This window comes from Phaenicophaeus curvirostris, chromosome 20 (assembly GCF_032191515.1).
Source record: "Phaenicophaeus curvirostris isolate KB17595 chromosome 20, BPBGC_Pcur_1.0, whole genome shotgun sequence".
Classification (NCBI taxonomy): Eukaryota; Metazoa; Chordata; class Aves; order Cuculiformes; family Cuculidae; genus Phaenicophaeus; species Phaenicophaeus curvirostris.
In genome coordinates, this window is record NC_091411.1 from 3,064,263 (window position 1) to 3,081,869 (window position 17,607).

General features: G+C 49.1%; 1 protein-coding gene across 4 annotated transcripts in view; it reads left to right on the top strand.

Annotated features, from left to right (window-relative positions):
- The window catches only part of EHMT1 (euchromatic histone lysine methyltransferase 1), a 124,250-nt gene that overhangs the window by 17,010 nt on the left and 89,633 nt on the right, over window positions 1-17,607 (top strand). The window contains exons 1-2 of one of the 4 annotated variants that reach the window (XM_069873006.1): window positions 8,894-9,187; window positions 9,337-9,446. The exons of 2 other annotated variants lie outside the window; for them this stretch is intronic. The gene's annotated coding sequence lies outside the window, so the exon portion shown is untranslated. Of the gene's footprint in view, window positions 1-8,893; window positions 9,188-9,336; window positions 9,447-17,607 lie in introns of those variants that run through there. One more of the 4 variants, XM_069873004.1, reaches the window with a different exon arrangement.

Below are 17,607 nucleotides of genomic sequence, written 5' to 3' on the forward strand. Positions count from 1 at the left end.
GATCCTATGAGTTGCTTTACGTCACAGCATACGGGACACAGTGCCCCAAATCAGATGAGAACCCTTTCCTGTCCTGCAGCCCCCTGAGCGTGCCAGATGGCTGCCTCGTGGCACAGGTCAGTTATGGGAAAGCACCTTGTTGTGTGATTGAGCCCATGGTGCCTCACATGACGGTACAGAGCAGATCCAGATCAGACAAGAGGAGCACAGCTGGGTGCTGTGGAGGGCTCTGCTCTGTAATTCTGTTATGTGCTTAGAAAGGTAGGTTTTGATCTCGCAAACATTTAGGCACCTAAGCAATAATTAATAATATGCCCTGGCACCCAGTGTTACAGGAGAGTGGTTCGTCAGTGACATAACAGCTCCAATGCTGGTTGTGCCGTGGATGTACATAGGAAGGTTATGGAACTTTTGGAATGGGTCCAGAGAAGGGGCATGGAGATGATCCAAGGGCTGGAGCATCTCCCATACGAGGACAGGCTGACAGAGTTGGGGTTGTTCAGCCTGGAGAAGAGAAGGCTCTGGGGAGACCTTAGAGCTGCTTCCAGTACTGAAAGGGGCTTCAGGAAAGCTGGGGAGGGGCTCTCCCTCAGGGAGTGCAGGGATAGGATGAGAGGGAATGTGTTTAAATTGGAAGGGGGAAGATTTAGATTATACATTAGGAAGAAATTCTTAATGATGAGGTGAGGTCCTGGTGAGGCCCTGGACCAGGTCGGTGGCTGTCCCACCCCTGGAGGTGTTCAAGGCCAGGTTGGATGGGGCTTTGAGCAACTGGATCCAGTGGCTGGTGTCCCTTCTATGGCAGGGGAGCGGAACTGGATAGTCCCTTCCAACCCAAACCATTCTATAATTCTGTGGGTGGGTGGCATTGAGCCATGCCTCCATCTAGGAATGCTTCCATGGTTATGCTACACAGGTGTCTTGTACTGGTTGAGTATGAGTGCAGTTTTGCTGGCAATACAAGCCCTCCTGAGAGAAGCCAGCTACTTCCATGACATGAAAGCCTTGGCTGCAGGCGACTGCAGGGTTGTGTTTGTCAGGGCCCTCCTCAGCAGAGCAGACAGCAGGAAGCAGGAGATGGTGGTGGGGTGGTTTAGACAGCAGTTGCAGGCCGAACCATTGGATTTGTAGAAATAACTGTTGACAGGATGATCATGGCAGTTCCTTTGTGTGTTGAAAGTGATGACTATTAATTAAGATGGTACTGTGAGAGCTCATTTACATATGGCTCTTAGTGCACTAATACTGAACCTCTACAAATCCCAGTTAACAGACAGTTGAAGTTAGCACTTCTGCCTGGCTAGAGCTGATTTGTATGAAGACCCAGGTCTTAATCATGTCAGTGTGAGGATGCTTAGGCTGGTGTAAACGTGGCTGTGCTGCGTGTCATGGAAGGGTGGGGACCAAAGTCACGTTGACAGAAGTGCATTTATGTCAGTGTAACTTTTACTATGCTTTGAATGGTCTTTATGGAACCATCGCGCTGTAAGGGACACCTCTATCAGGGGTAGCTAAAAAGATGCAAAGATTGTGGATGTAACTAGGTCCTTGAATTCCTTTTCTTATATTTCAGTGTTTATCATTCCATGTGTTTGTATTTCTCTGTGTTTGCGGTTTCATTTTTTAATGTGTAGAATGTAGAATAAGCTATTTTGGAAACAAATAAAGGAAAAGCTGGAATGCAGATGCCAGCTGAGGTGAGGCTGGTGTATCACACTGCTGGGTCGCTTTGTGTGCTGTGGGAAAGGTAACCTGTAGAGGAAAACTGGGGAGGGCTCAGAGTGTGGAGGAGGCAGTGATCCTCCCAGAGCTGTGAGCAGGTGCACTAGGAGGCATCTGAGCGTGGGTACCTGCCTGCTTTGGAAGGTCACACTCGCAGCCTTATGCTGTCAGGGCTTTTGGATTAAGTTGCAGCAATCCTCAGTGTTGTGACGTCTTGACTCGTGCTGTGGGTTACAGCAGGCTTGAGTGTGTGGGGCTTGGCCAGTTGTTCCCTCTCACTGCTACGATCCTCAGCAGTTCACACACCTTCTCCACTTCTGAATTTCAATCTAGAGGGTAGGTAAATAATGTCTGTCCTCTTCACCGCTTAGTTTGTAACCTGCGTGGGTGTTACAGGCAGGCGATGAGGCCAGCTTGGAGCCAGGCTTTGAGCCTTACAGCCTTGAAGCTTGAACTGCATTTGCTAGCCATCAGACTCATTTCAGAAGCCACCATGGGATTTTTTTTGTCTTTGTCAGCTTCACTAAACCATTTGCTTAAGCTTAGTTTTTTTTTTCATACTGAAAGCCAGACTCCTTCCTCTCAGACTCCTCTGCTCATTTTGAGTGGGTTTTAATCCCTTGCCAGTAGAGTCTAAATGCCTGTGGAGCAAATATGACTACTGCAAGTGGCTTGCTGATCTTAGCTGCCTCTCAGAGCCTTTGGGCAGTAGCTAGCACACCAGAGGTTGAAGGCCACTGATGTAGGTGATGGGAAGACCAGGCGCAGAGGGAAAAGTTTTGCTAAATGAATAAAGTCCCCCTCAAACAGTGTTTATTTGTCTTGAGAGACAAATCAGAATTAGATCCTTGAGATCAGTGTGTGGGCAAAATGAATCTGTGTGCATGTGGAGTACAAGGGTTTTTTGGGCACTTCCAAAATTCTTCGGTATCGAAACTGGTGCTGCAGCCCATGTGATGCAGCCCAGAAACTGCGATGGATTGATTTGGGCAGCAGATGCAATTGCACAGAGGCTGCTGTTCACTGTCCTCCCCCTCCCCACACGCCAGTGGGAAACGTTTACACATCAGGCACTGTGCACACATCTTTGGTGTTTGTCTCCATGCTGAAGGTGCTGGAAGGGACAAAGGAAAACTCTCCAAATCAGACAGCTTTGAGGATTATTTTCTAAAGCATCCATATTCATTGCAACCACGTGGGCCACTGAAGAGCCCTGAAAGGTGCAGTAAGATCCCATTAAGAGACTAAGTTTGTCTGCCCTGCGCAGTGAACTTCTGGAATTGAACCTAAACTGGATTTGCCCAGCAAGACGTACTCCGATTATGTCTCCTTCTGCAAATGCACCCTGCAAGCAGGGATTTCCTTTGCCTTTATGGAGAAGTCCATTCCCTAACTCCTGCCTCTCTGCACCCCAGTCAGGTGTGAGGTCTCAGACTGCAGTGGCATGTTTGTGCTGGACACGAAATAATGGATGAAGAAGAGGAGCAGTGCCTTGGGCAGTCATGGGGCTCCTGGTAAGGAGTAGGCTTGGGCTGAGCTGATGTAATTTCTTACTGAGACGATGGACCCGCTAGATTGTGAATGACACCAAGATGAGTGGTGCAGTTGACACCCTGAAGAGAGAGACGCCATCCAGAGGGGCCTGGAGCTGGAGAGAAGTGGGCCTGTGTGAACCTCATGAGGTGCAGCAAGGTGAAGTGCAAGGTCCTGCACCTGGGTCAAGGCAACCCTCAGTATTGATACAGGCTGAGCGATCAAGAGATTGAGAGCAGCTCTGTGGAGAAGGACTTGGCGGTGCTGGTGGATGAGAAGCTTGACATGAGCTGGCAATGCGTGCTCACAGCCCAGAAAGCCAATAGTGTTCTGGGCTGTATCAAAAGAAGCGTGGCCAGCAGGTGAGGGAGGTGATTCTGCCCCTCTGCTTCTCTCTTGTGAGATCTCATCTGGAGTACTGTGTCCAGTTCTGGAAACCTCAGCACAGGAAGGACGTGGCTCTGTTAGAGCAGGTCCAGAGGAGGCCATGAAGATGAACCGAGAGTGGGAGCTCCTCCCATAGGAGGACAAGCTGAGAGAGTTGGGATTGTTAAGCCTGGAGAAGAGAAGGCTACGGGGAAACCTTAGAGCAGCTTCCAGTACTGAAAGGGGCTCCGGGAAAGCTGCGGAGGGTCTCTTGATCAGGGAGTGCAGGGAGAAGACTAGGGTGGAATGGTTTACAGCTGGAAGAGGGGAGAGTGAGATGAGATCTTTGGGAGAAGTATTTTTCAGTCAGGGTGGTGAAGGCCCCGGCCCAGGTTGCCCAGAGCAGTGGTGGCTGCCCCATCCCTGGAGGTGTTCAAGGCCAGGTTGGATGGGGCTTGGAGCCCCTGATCCAGTGGGAGGTGTCCCTGCCCATGGCAGGGGGTTGGAACTGGATGAGCTTTAAGGTCCCTTCCAACCCAAACCATTCCATGATTCTATGTTTCTAATGGCAGGTCATGATATCTCGTCTTGCAGCTGGCATTTCATGGTAAGGGATGGGCAGTAGCTTTGTGTTACTGAATGTTTACAGTTTGTCACGTTGCCACATGATTTCCTTTTGGTGGAATATGGCAGCGTGGGTTAGGCTGAGGCCGTGTGTCCGTCAGAGCCAGGCCATCGGCATGCAGCACAACTTCCTTTGTGGGGAAACCAAGAACCATGGCAGTAGCCAGCAGGTCCAGCAGTTTCACAGGCTCCTCTTTTGAGCCTGCGCTGCAGGCATGCGCTGACCTGCCATTATTTGTGCATTTGGAGGGAGAGAGAAGAGGGCACCATGTTTTATACTGGAAAAAATCATAGAATCATAGAATAGTTTGGGTTGGAAGACCTTAAAGATCATCCAGTTCCACACCCCTGCCACGGGCAGGGACACCTCCCACTAGACCAGGCTGCCCAAGGCCTGAACACCTCCAGGGATGGGGCAGCCACAACTTCCCTGGGCAACCTGTTGCAGTGCCTCATCACTCTCATCGTTAAGAAATTCTTTATTTTGTCTAGAAATGCAGGTATTATGTGAAAATCATTGTGGTACGCTGCAAAACTCAGGTGCCCACTGTCGCTCTGCGGTGCGGTCTGTGGGATCCTGTCAGCTGGGCTGGCATTTTGTGGCTTTACTATAAAAGGTGGTAGTAATCTGTATCGTGTGTTAATGCTTGTTTTTTTCCTCTGGAGTGCTCTACCATGCCTTACCATGATGTTGCAGTCTAGAATAACAGTGTAAAAGCCACCTGTAGATGCTCTGTGGATAAGGAGAGGAGAAATCCTTTTCAGATTTTAGATGTACTTTCCCACAGCTTCCTGCCATATCGGCCACTGATGAATCAAAGAACCAAGCGCACTGTGTGTAGCTAGAGGTGAGATCCTCAGCAGGCTCCTCCACAAGAAGTCTGGCCCAGCTGGCAAGTGCAATTGAAGTAGCTCATTATCTGCTCCCTTTCACCTGACCTTCCCTCCTGGACCTCTGAATGGTGTTGAAGACTGAGGAAGTTTAGATGGCCAGCAGGTCCAGGGAGGTTCTCCTCCCTCTGTACTTGGCACTGGTGAGACTGCTTCTTGAATCTTGGGGTCAGTTCTGGGCCCCTTATCACAAGAAGGATGTTGAGGCTCTGGAGCGTGTTCAGAGAAGAGCGATGAAGCTGGTGAGGGGGCTGGAGAACAAGAGAGAGAGCTGAGAGAGCTGAAGTTGTTTAGCCTGGAGAAGAGGAGGCTGAGGGGAGACCTTATTGCTCTCTACAACTCCCTGAAAGGAGGTTGTGGAGAGGAGGGAGCTGGGCTCTTCTCCCAGGTGACAGGGGACAGGATGAGAGGGAATGGCCTCAAGCTCCACCAGGGGAGGTTCAGGCTTGACATCAGGAAAAGGTATTTCATGGAAAGGGTCATTGGGAACTGGCAGAGGTTGCCCAGGGAGGTGGTTGAATCACCTTCCCTGGAGGTGTTTAAGGGACGGGTGGACGAGGTGCTGAGGGACATGGTTTAGTGTTTGATAGGAATGGCTGGACTCTGTGATCCAGTGGATCTTTTCCAACCTGGCGATTCTGTGATTCTATCCTCAGATCCCTGTATTTTGTGGCAAATGGAGGGTGAAGAGCAAGTACTAGCCACGGGGCTGCGCCTTCTGCCAGTGGGTCACCCTTTTCTGTTTAGATATCTGGCTCAAAATCTTGTATTTTTCAAGGTAGCGTGATCAGAGATGCTCAGTCTGCAAGATTTAGTTGTCATTATACAAGTACCTTCCTCCCTGGAACCAGTGGTCACGTCAAATGAAGGAAGAAGCCCCCATGCCCTGTTCTTTGGGAGCTGCTGGTAGGACATGTCCTACGTGTTTGGCGTCTTTGGATCCCTGGCAGCCTACCTAGATAGGGTGATGGCGTCACTGCAGGGAGGTGATGGGGCTGCCCCAAGCTCGATAAACCTGGGACACTTCTGCAGCATGAACTGAAGGCTTCACGCGCTTCAAGGGTCTCATGTGCTGTGCAGCTTGTTGATAGCTTGTTTCTTTCTTTTGTGCCATTGGTGACACCTGATGTGGAAGATAGAACATCCCACCTTCTCTGAAGGATTGTTTACTAGGTATTGCTCTGTTCTTGTGGTACTTTCAAGCTGCCTTCGTGAGAACCCATGGATCAACAGTGAAGGTACCAGTGTTTCTAGGTTCTAGATAGAAGTTTTACTACAAGATAGAAGTTGTCATTGTGCTAGTCTTGCATTGCAGCCACCTAGTCTCCTGCAAATTACATAGGCAATTCGTAGCTCTTCTCATACAAATAATCCTTTAAAGGGAGTCTGCAGCCAGAGCTTTAAATGCCCAGATGAGTTTTCAGCAAGGCCAATTTTCTTCTCTGTCGCACTGCGTTGGTCCTGCTGGAGGTAACAGCATTGCTTCTGGGTCACACTGACGTGCTCAAAGGAGCCTTTGGCTCATACTCGGAACATACTTAGTCCAGGAAGGAACAAAGCAGTACATTTCCTAGGATGGATGATAAATAGTGTACCCAGGGCATGGAGGTCACAGCAGGGACATTAGGAAAGTGCCAACCGTTTGGTGTTACACGCTTCTGCTGGCATCTCTGAGGCTCTCAGTGAAGAGTGAGGTGGGTTAGAGTGAGCCAGCCAGGAACAGTGAGAACCATGGAATCGTGGAGTGGTTTGGGTTGGAAGGGACCTTGAAGCCCATCCCGTTCCAAACCCCCTGCCATGGGCAGGGACACCTCCCCCTGGATCCAGTTGCTCAAAGCTCTGTCCAGCCTGGCCTTGAACACCTCCAGGGATGGGGCAGCATCCACTGCTCTGGGCAATCTGGGCCAGGGCCTCCTCACCCTCATGGAGGAGAATTTCTTCCTAATGACTAATTTGAATCTTCCCCCTTCCAATTTAAAGCTGTTTCCCCCCATGCTATCACGAAATCACGTACACTCTCCTGTTGGGTGAATTAGTGATAGGCCACTGTTCTGCAGGGATCTCTCTGTCCTGGCTGCTTTTCCAGCCAAGTTGAAGGTTGGTGGGTTTTTAAATGATGATATTTTAAAATTTGAGCATGGCTTTGATTTATTGACCTGCTGCCTCTGTGAACTGAGCTGTCTGGGCTGGCATCTAGAGATAAGAGGCTGTCTAGTAATTGCCTATTATTGACTGATTGCCAGCTTGGGCTGCTGGCTTGAAGAAGAATCAATAGCAGTCAGTCTTCAAAGTCTGAACTCGCAGGGAGCATGACTGGTTTCCAAATTGGGAATGACAGGTCAGGATGACTCCATATCTGATATCCCACCTTCTTGTCTGGCTGTAATCCTGCAGCGGAGGAGGAAGTGCAGGACATGATCTTCCTGCATCAAGGCTTTCACATCCGCTTGCTTTATTTAAACCCTGGGATTTTTCTTTGCAGGGATTTTCAGGGACAGATCCCACCCTGGCTTCAAACTGTCCTCCAAGAACAAGGAGCAGGCTCAGCACCAGCTAAGCTCAGTAGGAGGTGAGGGCAGGATGAGTGCAGGCATCCTTCATTCCATCCCGAAGGACAGAGCTGGGAGGGGTGGGTGAGCAGCCTGCGATGTGACACAGCCAAACCAACCAGTTTGGATGCTTTATAAATAAAACAAAGCGTCTATTTTAATGCATGGTAACAGAGATTTCCTTTCTGTGGGTGATTCTATTTAGGTGACAACAGAACAGAATATCCACTGTCACCATACGTTGGAGCTGTCGCTATGGTGAGCGTTCATTTTAAAAGCAGACATAGCACTTCTTTAACACTATCCTGACACCGAGCCTCTTTTGTGGATTCACTGGAAGGCTAAAAACATTAAAGGGGGCTTCGTGGCATCAAAAGCATTCAAGACTCTTTGGGTTTAAAACCTAAATTTTTAGATCTTTGGAATGGCTGGGGTGTGGTGTGGGAATGGCGTTTGTGAAGCACCTGGGCTGTAGCCCACTCCAGCTTTTCCCCAGTGCCCGGGGGCTGCAGTGTGGTCTCTTTGCCCTGGGCTCCAGCAGGGCTTGGAACTTGAAATCAGAGCCTTTCCTGGGGGAGGGGGAGACTTGGAGCTCCATCAGCTACAGCGAGCAATTAGACAGGACATGGAATAGATCAGTGGGAAAGGGAACAGCACCCTGGGAACATGGAAAGATGAAAATAGAAGAATCTCTTTCTAAAATACAAATATTTGTTCCTAGTTTTGGAGGTTTGAAAGCCCTTCAAGGTGGTGAGGGAGAAACACCTTGAACAGAGCAGTTTAATCTGCAGTGGACAAGGAGGGAATGGACAAGATTACTCAAACAGCCTTGTTTGGATGCTGGATTTGTCTCCTCACAAATCCTTAGTCTGGGGAGTTAAAAGTGTCTCAGGATCTGTTATCTACTGTGCTGCGGAGCTGAGGACCTGATTTTTAAAGCTGTTCCTTTTTATTGGAAGGTACCCCCTCCCCCTGCACCCCAAATGATCTTCCTGATTTTTTTCATAGCAACGATGAGCCAACAAGCCATACAACAGAAAAATCTACTGGTGAGAAGCAGCTATTTTTGGCTTAAGATACGGTGGAAGAAGTGTCCACCAGCTTGTAGAGAAAGCCAAGATCAGACATTTCAAACGGGTGTCGCAGGAAACCACCGGCCCCCCCTCTTCCTGCAGGGCACGTTGACGTTGACGTGAGATCCTTTACCCTGGATGGAGGTAGAGGGTTGGGCAGGGATCCTTTCTGGAGCTCCAGCAAGGGATTAGCCCCTCTTCTGGGTGCTGTGTAACTTTGCCTCTAGTCCTGAAATGCCATTTCCTCATGCCTGCAGCAGCCCTCATTTCATGAAATGGATGCAACTGCTGAAAAAAGATCTCGCGTGAGCATGCTCACTGGAAGATTAATCCTTTAGAGGGAGTTGGAGAGTTAAGCTACTGTAATTTCTCTGCAGTTGGCTGCAGTAAACAACTGCTCTAAAGACACGAGGAAAAAAATTGACGGAGGTATATGGGATTAATGTACCTATCTTTTTGTGTTTCTACTTTAAGGTTGAGGGTTTGATACAGGTTTTTCTCTAAGAGCTGGGGAAGAGGGATCTGTGTAATGATTTTATGGGTGACCTTCATGTTGTGGTTTCTTTTTTCTCCTTCAGGCCAAAGTAATCCTATTTCCATGCAAGGCCGTACTGAGGCATGAGCTGACTTTCTAGAGCTGGGGTAGAGCACCAGGGCGACTTCGTGTTGAGTTAAATAATTGTACGGGGTGAGGCCCGCTGCACGTTGAGCTGTGTTGGCAGAAGGGAGCTGAAAACACCTCATCCTGTGTAGTTGTGAGCAGAACCCAGTGGGACTTGGTGGATCATGCTTCTGTTGGGAAGAAAATGCATAAAGGGATTAGTTTTGATTGCCTACAGGATAATAGTTGATTTTCTATTTTGCTCCCCCTCCTCTCCAGGCCTGAGGAGCTGTAAACTTGTGTCAGATGGGGGAAAAATATAACCTTTGACATATTTTGGCTTTGCTTTCAAGGATGATCACTTTTCGCATGTTGAGGAGAGAATGCTTTGCCAGCAAGGTAAGTGTTGCAGGCACACGGGTTGCGTCAAGGTGAAACTGAGCTCTTTCCTTCCCAGTCGTTGCTTTGTGGGTGAATCCTGGAGGAAGGAAAACTTCTCTGAGTTCCTGGTGATTGAAGAGTGCTGTATCTCCTCACCTCCAGAAAGTCTAGTTGCAAGAGGATGTGATTTACTGCCCTTGATGCTTTCTGTCAGCTTGCTACAAGTATTTGCAGCCCAAGTGGTGGAGGCCAAGCTGGGGCTCCCAGCAGGAATACTGGGGTGGCTTGTTTTCTCTCAGGCTGCGTCAGCATGGTGCTTGAGCTGGGAGAGGCAGCTTCCCTCAAGCTCGAGTTGTTAGAGAAGATGTGGCTCCTCAGCAGGTCCCTGGGTCTGCGTGTGGAAGACGGGCACACCCTTCCTCCTTCCCGGAGGGGATAATAACAGATGTAGCTCTGCCTGGGCCACTGAAAATGCCTGTGTTGTATAGCTGTGACAGTAGTCCGGGTGTTAAATGTATGTCCAGCAGCAGCAGGATCCGTTTGTGATGTTGTGTGTTGAAATGGCTTCGGAATTCCTTGGAGTGGTGTGGAGAAGGTGATAATAATTGGATAATTTTGTATATGTTGGTGGCTTCTACTGGATCTCTCTTGGGGTAGCTGTCAGCTTCCATGGGATATGCAAGTGGATGCTAATGCTGCCCAGTAAGTTCAGAATTCTGTTGCAGACTTGGCTAAGCTTGAGATGCTGTGTGTCTGAAGAAAATTTTGCTATCCCACTGTTGAGGTTTTTTCTTAGTCCCTCCTTTTCCCCTCCTTCCCAGAAGCTCTGGCTGGCACAGACTGTCTGTTCTGGGTCTGGGTTTAGGGAACATTGGTGGCTGCGTGCGTAGGGGGAATAATTAGCTCCCAAATGCAAATAGATTGTTTCTTGCTATTTCAAAATCATTGTAATTTCTGCTGAGGATGGGTTAATTATATCTTCGTTTTGATGGGTGTAAGGACAATGATAGAGTTACAGCAATCCAAATCTACACAGGGAGGGACGTTTTTTGCAGGCTTCTGTAATGGAAATGGTGAGAACAAAGACTGGTCACCTTGGAGGGCTGTGGCGTGGTTGGGATCCAGCAGTGTTGCGTGTTTCTCAGTGGTGGACGAGTGCTTTCTGCGTTGGATTTTTATCTCATGCCAGCGATGTGTCCGTCACCATGATAAGGGGTTTCAGTTCAGAGGAAAAGGATCCTGTTCTGCCAAAAGTGCATCTGGTTGAAGGGCTGGAAGTTATTTTTTGAAAAGCAAAGGTGAAAGCAAAGTGAAAATAAACCTTAAAATTCATTCCCGATCAGGAATCACCATCTTTAAGTGTGCATATAGGGCTACTTTGCCAGTTCCAAACCTTAGGTCCACAGGACTGGTCTCTGCACTGCCACGAGGGTCTCGTCCTGAGTTTTCTCCCAGCGCATGTCATCGCTGCCTTTCCCTTTTGCAGTGGGTGACTTTAGGGAGCCTTGGTCTATCATCTCATTCTTTATTGCAGCCTTAAAGTTCATCCCTAAAATGGTTTGGAGCAGCTCTAAACTTTTACCTTTGGTCTCCAGTACCAGGCAGGCATCTCTGGCACCAGCAAAAGGGGGCAAGGCTCAGCAAGAGGACAGAGGTGATGCTGTGTCCTCAGGGCCTGCCTTTTGGCTCAAAGCCAATGAGTAAAGCCTTTCTGCTCTTTTTGTTTTAGAGTAAAATAGGGAAAATGAGCTGTTTTCAGTGGCTGGGGAGAGCTGCTAGCACAGGGTGCCGTGCTTCAGCCTTACCCTATTCTTTGGTGGCCTGGAGACTTTTTACCTCCAGATCAGAGCAGCTTTTGCAAGCACGTCAGCCCACGGCTGCTTTCCTCCTGCGTAGGGCGCCTCTTCTCTGCTGAACTTACCTTGGAACAACTAAGTCTGAAAGGAAAAAATAGCTCCATCCAAATTTAATTTGTTTGGGTTAAACTTTGTGGCTGTGTTCTTGGGCTCTGCAGATCCCTGCTGCCGCGTTCCCATGGAGCGGACGGGGCTGTGCAGGCTGCAGGGCGTGCAGGGAATGCAGCACAGGGGACTCCTGGATGCTCTTACTGAGGAGGATAATGGGCTCTTCAGGAGAATTTGTTGCCTGAATTTAGAGGCTCTCTTCTCTACATTTCTCTAAATAATTCTGGCCGTGTGTTCGGATTGGTCTCGTTCCCCTATCAAGCACAGCTTTGTTCAGTGAGGGAAATGAAACCTGAACCTGGGACTTGCTCCCCTCTCTGGTGCTGTGGCAGCCGAGGGATCCAAACCAGAACAGAATGGAACCGAATCTTATAGGTGTATCTAAAGGAGCCGCACGCAGCCCTGGCAGGCAGGGGAGGGGAAAGTTTCTCTGCTGGGAAGTGTCTTGCGCTGATATCCCAGTGTTAAATAATGAAATAATGACCACTTTGAAACTGGGCATCTTTGCTTCTTTTCCTTCCAACAGCTTCAGCCAACCTTTAGTCAGTTGGCAAGGACTTCAAGACTAGAGATTCTGATATAAGCCTAGTAATTATTTGCTGTGATGAATCCTCTCTCTGCTGTGAAGCTCCCTCCTCCATGCTTTACCGAGATTCACTTTAGAGGAGGAGTTTTCTCTCCTGCTCTCCTGCCTTCCTGGCCATTTTGAAATCCAGCTCATGGCTGCACCTCGGCCTCTCTAACAGCCCCAGTGAGCTTCTTGTCTTGCTTTGTGCTCTTTAGAAGCACTGTCCCTCTGCCCGAGCCATTCTGCCAGGCTGCCAGGTCTTCTGCATGTCCTGGGCGATGCTGGGAAGGGCCTGATGGCACCTCCGGTCCAGGAGAGCCCATGGGAGCCCTGTGCTCCTGGGAAGCTCGGAGAGGGGACAGGAGCAAGCCTGAAGGCAGCGTCTGGTGAGAAGGGACTCCCTGCCCCCCTTCTCTCTGAGGATTAATGAGTGTAGTGATGGGCACAGGGGAAGGAACTGCGTTTTAAACCTGGCTGTGTAATTAACAGAGTAACTGGATGAGGCTTAATGAATTGATCAGTGTGGAGGATGTACGTTTGGGCTTCTGAGTTTTAGAGAAGCCCTACAGCGCAGCGCGTTGTGCTTGGAAAAGTCTGGTCTGTGGGGAAAGGAAAGATGGAAGAGGAATCCTGCTTTAAAGACCTGCATCCTGCTGCAGGGAAAGATGGAATTAAACAGAGCAGAGAGGGAGCAGAAACGCAGGAGGCGGAGGAGAGGACGGGGAGGAGTGGATGGATGGGGCTGTGCTGGAGGAGGATGGTGTTGAAGGCGCTGGTGAAGTGACTTGGTGGCTTCTAAAAAGAAAAATTAAAAGGAGAACACCAAAGGAGGAGGAACTGAAGTGCAGGTGATTCTCCAAGCGCCGTCCAGTCTCTGACCTACTTGCTGCCACAGTGATTTGCAGCCAGAGGAGCAAACGGGAGACATGGCTGTTCCCCCCGGGAAGGGCAGGGGGGCTGGTACGTGCAGGAGCTCTTTCTTGGGGAGCCTTCAGCTGCTGGGACCTGGCTGTGCCAGGGCACCTGGAGTCGGTAAAGCCGCTGCTGGAGAAAGCAAAGGGAGCAGCTTTGAGGCATGCATTTCCCTCTGGTGTCGCAGCGGTGGAGGGAGACAGTGCTGGATTCTGGAGCCAGGCTCAGATTTATGAGCTGGCTTAAACACGTGGGCTCCTTGATGCACGAGCGAGCTCTGTGCTGGGAGGAGTGCAGGGCACTGCGTAACCGGCCTGGCCGGGGACACGGCTCACCAGGACACGGTACGGACAGTAGAAGGTATTCATCCCTAACCTCCTGAATAATCCACTGCCAACTGCAAGACTGCTTTCTCCCGCTTCGGCTCCCACTAACCTGATCATTCTTAATCTCATGTTATTTTCCAGATCATCAATTTGATTTCTCAGTCCTTTTACAGTCCTTAGTGTTCCTGGGAATCTGTGCCTCCATCCGTTATCTGTTTCTTCTTCCAGGCTGTAGCAACCTTGAACCACAGTCTCCATGCTATTTTTATAGCGCATGCTGCTTATTAGAGGAGTCCTTCAGAAACAACTGTGTTGCTCTTCCCAGGATACCTCCACGTTTTCTCAGTAAATTGTGACTTCATCATTGTTAATGTGAACGTGAAGACTCTCCTTTTCCTCATGTTCATTTCTCCTGCTGGGGTTTGGAAGTTAAATGCCTTACCTTTAACTGAATTCACGTGTGTAGGTATAGATGCATGTCGTTGTGTATCGGATACTCACCCATATTAATCGTGGTGCTGAGCAGCTGGAGCTACAGGCGGGCATCAGGTAGCAGCAACGATGAGGCAGTCGCTCTCTCCTTTGCATTCATCAGCAGCCATTAGCATATAACCTTCCTTTACTTGAGTTTGAAACTGGTTCTGATATCTTCTACAGTGCTTGGAATCCAGATAAATTCATTAATCTCCCCAGACTCAATGAGGATTTACTGGGGGCAGATATTTGGATGGGGAGAGAACCCTAAAAAGTGGTGGGTGAGCTGCTGTTGTCAGAGCCTGATGCTGTGGCTGCTGCTCCTCCCCTGACACCTTTCCCACTCAGAAGGGCTGCATCCAGACTGGGGCTGCTTTCGACTTACCTCCGTGCAGTGGGATTGGGAAGGAACATTTTTTTGAGGTGTTCTAAGTTGCTATTTTAAATAAATAAAGAAGTGGCTGAAGTGGCGCCTTGTTGACGGCATAGGGAGTTATTGGTGAGACAGCACTTCAAGGTTATTCAACTCCAAAACTATTGCACTTGTCTTGCAAAGTCCATCCAATAAAGTCTTCTCTTTGGAAAGAAAAATGAAAAAAATCCACTGTTTTTCATAAGCTGTGAATTCTGTGCTTGTCTAAGCTGATTATTTTATTTATTCCAATAATCCTTCCTTCCAGAATAAAGGAAAATTAATTGTCTTCCTATTTCCGTAATGATTTGCCCTTCAGACGGTTGCCAGGCAAAGTGCTAAAAACCCGAAATGAAAAGCTGGTGAGTGTTTAAAGTCACTGAGCTACTGTAGGAGCATGTTTGTATTTAACAGGGTGGGATTCAAGGAGTCCCGGCAAGCGCTATTTGCTCTGCGTTCTGTAGGATTATGAGGGTTTATTTTATTTCTGCATGTGAGAGCGGGGTCAGGCCTGCAGTGGCAGATAGTGCGAGACTTAGCGAGGATTTTGCTAACAATATGGACTGTCTGCAATTGAAGCCCTGAAATCAGCCAGCATTACTGGGGAGCCTTGTCCTTGGGCTTCATCGTGGTTGTTCTCTGGGCAGGTGGCTTTGTTGCAATTCAGTCCTTGGAGATGGGCAAGGACCTTGTTCCTTACAGGTGTCCCTGCAAGGGCTTTTCACCAGTGCCTCCCCGGATCTTGGTTATTTTTAACATGGGCTGACTGAAAAAAGAAGTTACCTGATTAATTTGGGAAGACGCCGGAGCGCTTTCTTAAATGGCTCAGAAGCGATGCAATATCCAGCGATGAATCTGAGAGCTAAATTAGAGCTTTTGGGGGTGCATTGGTTGAGGAAGTGCCATATTTTATCAGTTAACATGGTTGTTTTTCACACCAGGCTCTGCGCTCAGGGCCGGGCAGGCTGGCCAAGGCGATGTGGGGGCTGTGGCCCAGCTCCAGACCCAGACAGCACCAGGGCTTGGTGAATCTGCCCTCCACTTCCTGGATTTTCTCTAGCAAGCTCTGAGGAGTACAGAAAACCTCAGAACTGGGGATGGCTGGGCTTCTAGTGGAGATTACACTGAGCGTGGCAAGCAGAAAAGGCACAGGGTGTTAAATTTGACAGCCTTGTGTAACAACAGGGGTTTGTTGCCTGGTCATTCACATCCCTGTAGGCGCTGCCCAGCCAGGTGTGGGCTCCTGGGTGCAGGGACGGTGGAGCTGGAGCTCCTCTCTGCTATATCCAGGGAAAAGGTGCTGGCACCAGCCCCAGGTATGACCCTGGCTCGTTCCTCATCTCCCAGCATGGCCGGAGGCGTTGGGATAGTTTCAGTGCTGTGTTTCAACACAAGAAACCACGCAGCAATCAATTCCTCGTATCTGTTGTGTGTTTCCCCCTTCCCTCATATGAAATTGCTCCAAAGCAGCAGAGTGTAATCCCTTATGGCAGAGAGAAGGCTGGGAGTTAATTAATTTTCATGATCTTTCTGTAGCACTTAGTCCAGCTAATGGTAATTTGTCTTACCTGGCTGCTGCAGTAACCCCATAAGAGACCCACTGGGAGAAGGCTGGGCACCAAGGACATGTGGCCTCCAGGTATTTCCAATACCTGAAGGGCATGTGTGATCATCTGTTGTATTCACAGCCCGAGTTTTGTGCTTCCATCTCAAGCAGAAGAACAACAGAGGTATCTGAACAGCACCCAGCTCCAGGAGACTGCGTACCCAGGTGAGACAGGGCTTCAGTGCTCCAGTGTCCCCTGGCATGGGGAGAGAGGGAACCTCTCTCTTGCTTAGCGAACTTAAAACCAGGAGCGTGAGTGTCTTCCTCAGGTTGCACCCTTTATGCTGTGTATGCAACAGTCTTTTGTTTTCTGTTAAACATCGTAAATCTGGCAGGGGAACTCATTAACGTTGACTCCTGACAGAGTTGGATTTTGCCAAAGATTGATTTCAAGTCACTCCTCATAGGAGAGATCTCTCTCCCCTCCCCGTTTAGGAGTCCCAGCAGGTAGGCTGCAGTGTAAACCCACCCAATTTTATTCTGAAGCTGGTATGGATTGCTGTTTCTTGCTGTCCGTGTGCTTGGCTCGTGTATAGTGTGGAAGAAGTTACCCCAGACAGAGAACACTCAGGTGGCCACCTCCTTTCTGTTAACAGCTGCTGCTGGTTTCGATATTTGAGGCTCAGTCCTTTAACCCACAGATGGAGCTGTATTTCCAGCCAGTGCAAACCCATGATGTTCACTGATGTAGGTGAAAACACTCAAATTCACAGCATTTCTGGTCCTGATCCGTAGGCAGCGTGAGCCATGTATGCGTGATGTGGAGGGGGAAGCCTGAATTTATCAGTCATGCAGAGTCTTGTGTAAAATAGCTCTGTGCTTGCTGTTGTGGTTGCCAGAAAGGCTTTTGAAATGGCAAAGGTCGTGAAATCATGGCAAGGAACAGGAGAGGACAGGAGCTGGGCTGGAGGAGGACTCCAGCCCCTTCCGACTGGAAAAGGGGGTGGTAGTGGCTGTCTTGCAAGGCACCTTCCTCATGCTCCAGGCATTTCAGGTGCCGGGCAGGGACCTGTAGACCTGTTACAAATGAGAAGAGTTTTAAAGCCTTAGCCTTTTCTCCTGGTCTTTTGATGGCTTTTGGCAGCGTGTTTGTTAGCTGGGGGCAGTGACCACGGGTGAGACCGTGCTGCTTTTGAAAATTAAGAGTTTTTTCAGTCCCCACCACTCTACTGATAATCTTGTCCTTTTGTCTCCTGTTCCCCGAGGGAGTTTTTGCCCTTCCTGGATCTCATCCTGATCCCTGCTTGCAAAAACAAATCCTGGGTTGCTGATGAAATCCATTGTCTGATGCACTGCACCATCCATGGTTGTGCTGGGAGAGAAAGACCCGGTGCCCGCCTGGAATTGAACCTTTTGCCCTGGTTAAGGGTGTCCAGTTTTCCTTTCTCTATGTCCCCCATCTGGCTGAAGTAAGAGAAGTTGATCATATTTGGTCCTCAAGAGTATTTTCTCTTGGTCTTGTGGTTAGGATTGATTATTACACAGCATCCTTTCCTTCCTCTCCCTACCCAGCACATCAGGTTAGGTATTACCTGTGTACGGGAGGGGGATTGAGGCACTCATAGATCTCCAGCATTAATGATGAGCTTGTAAATGAGTTTTTAG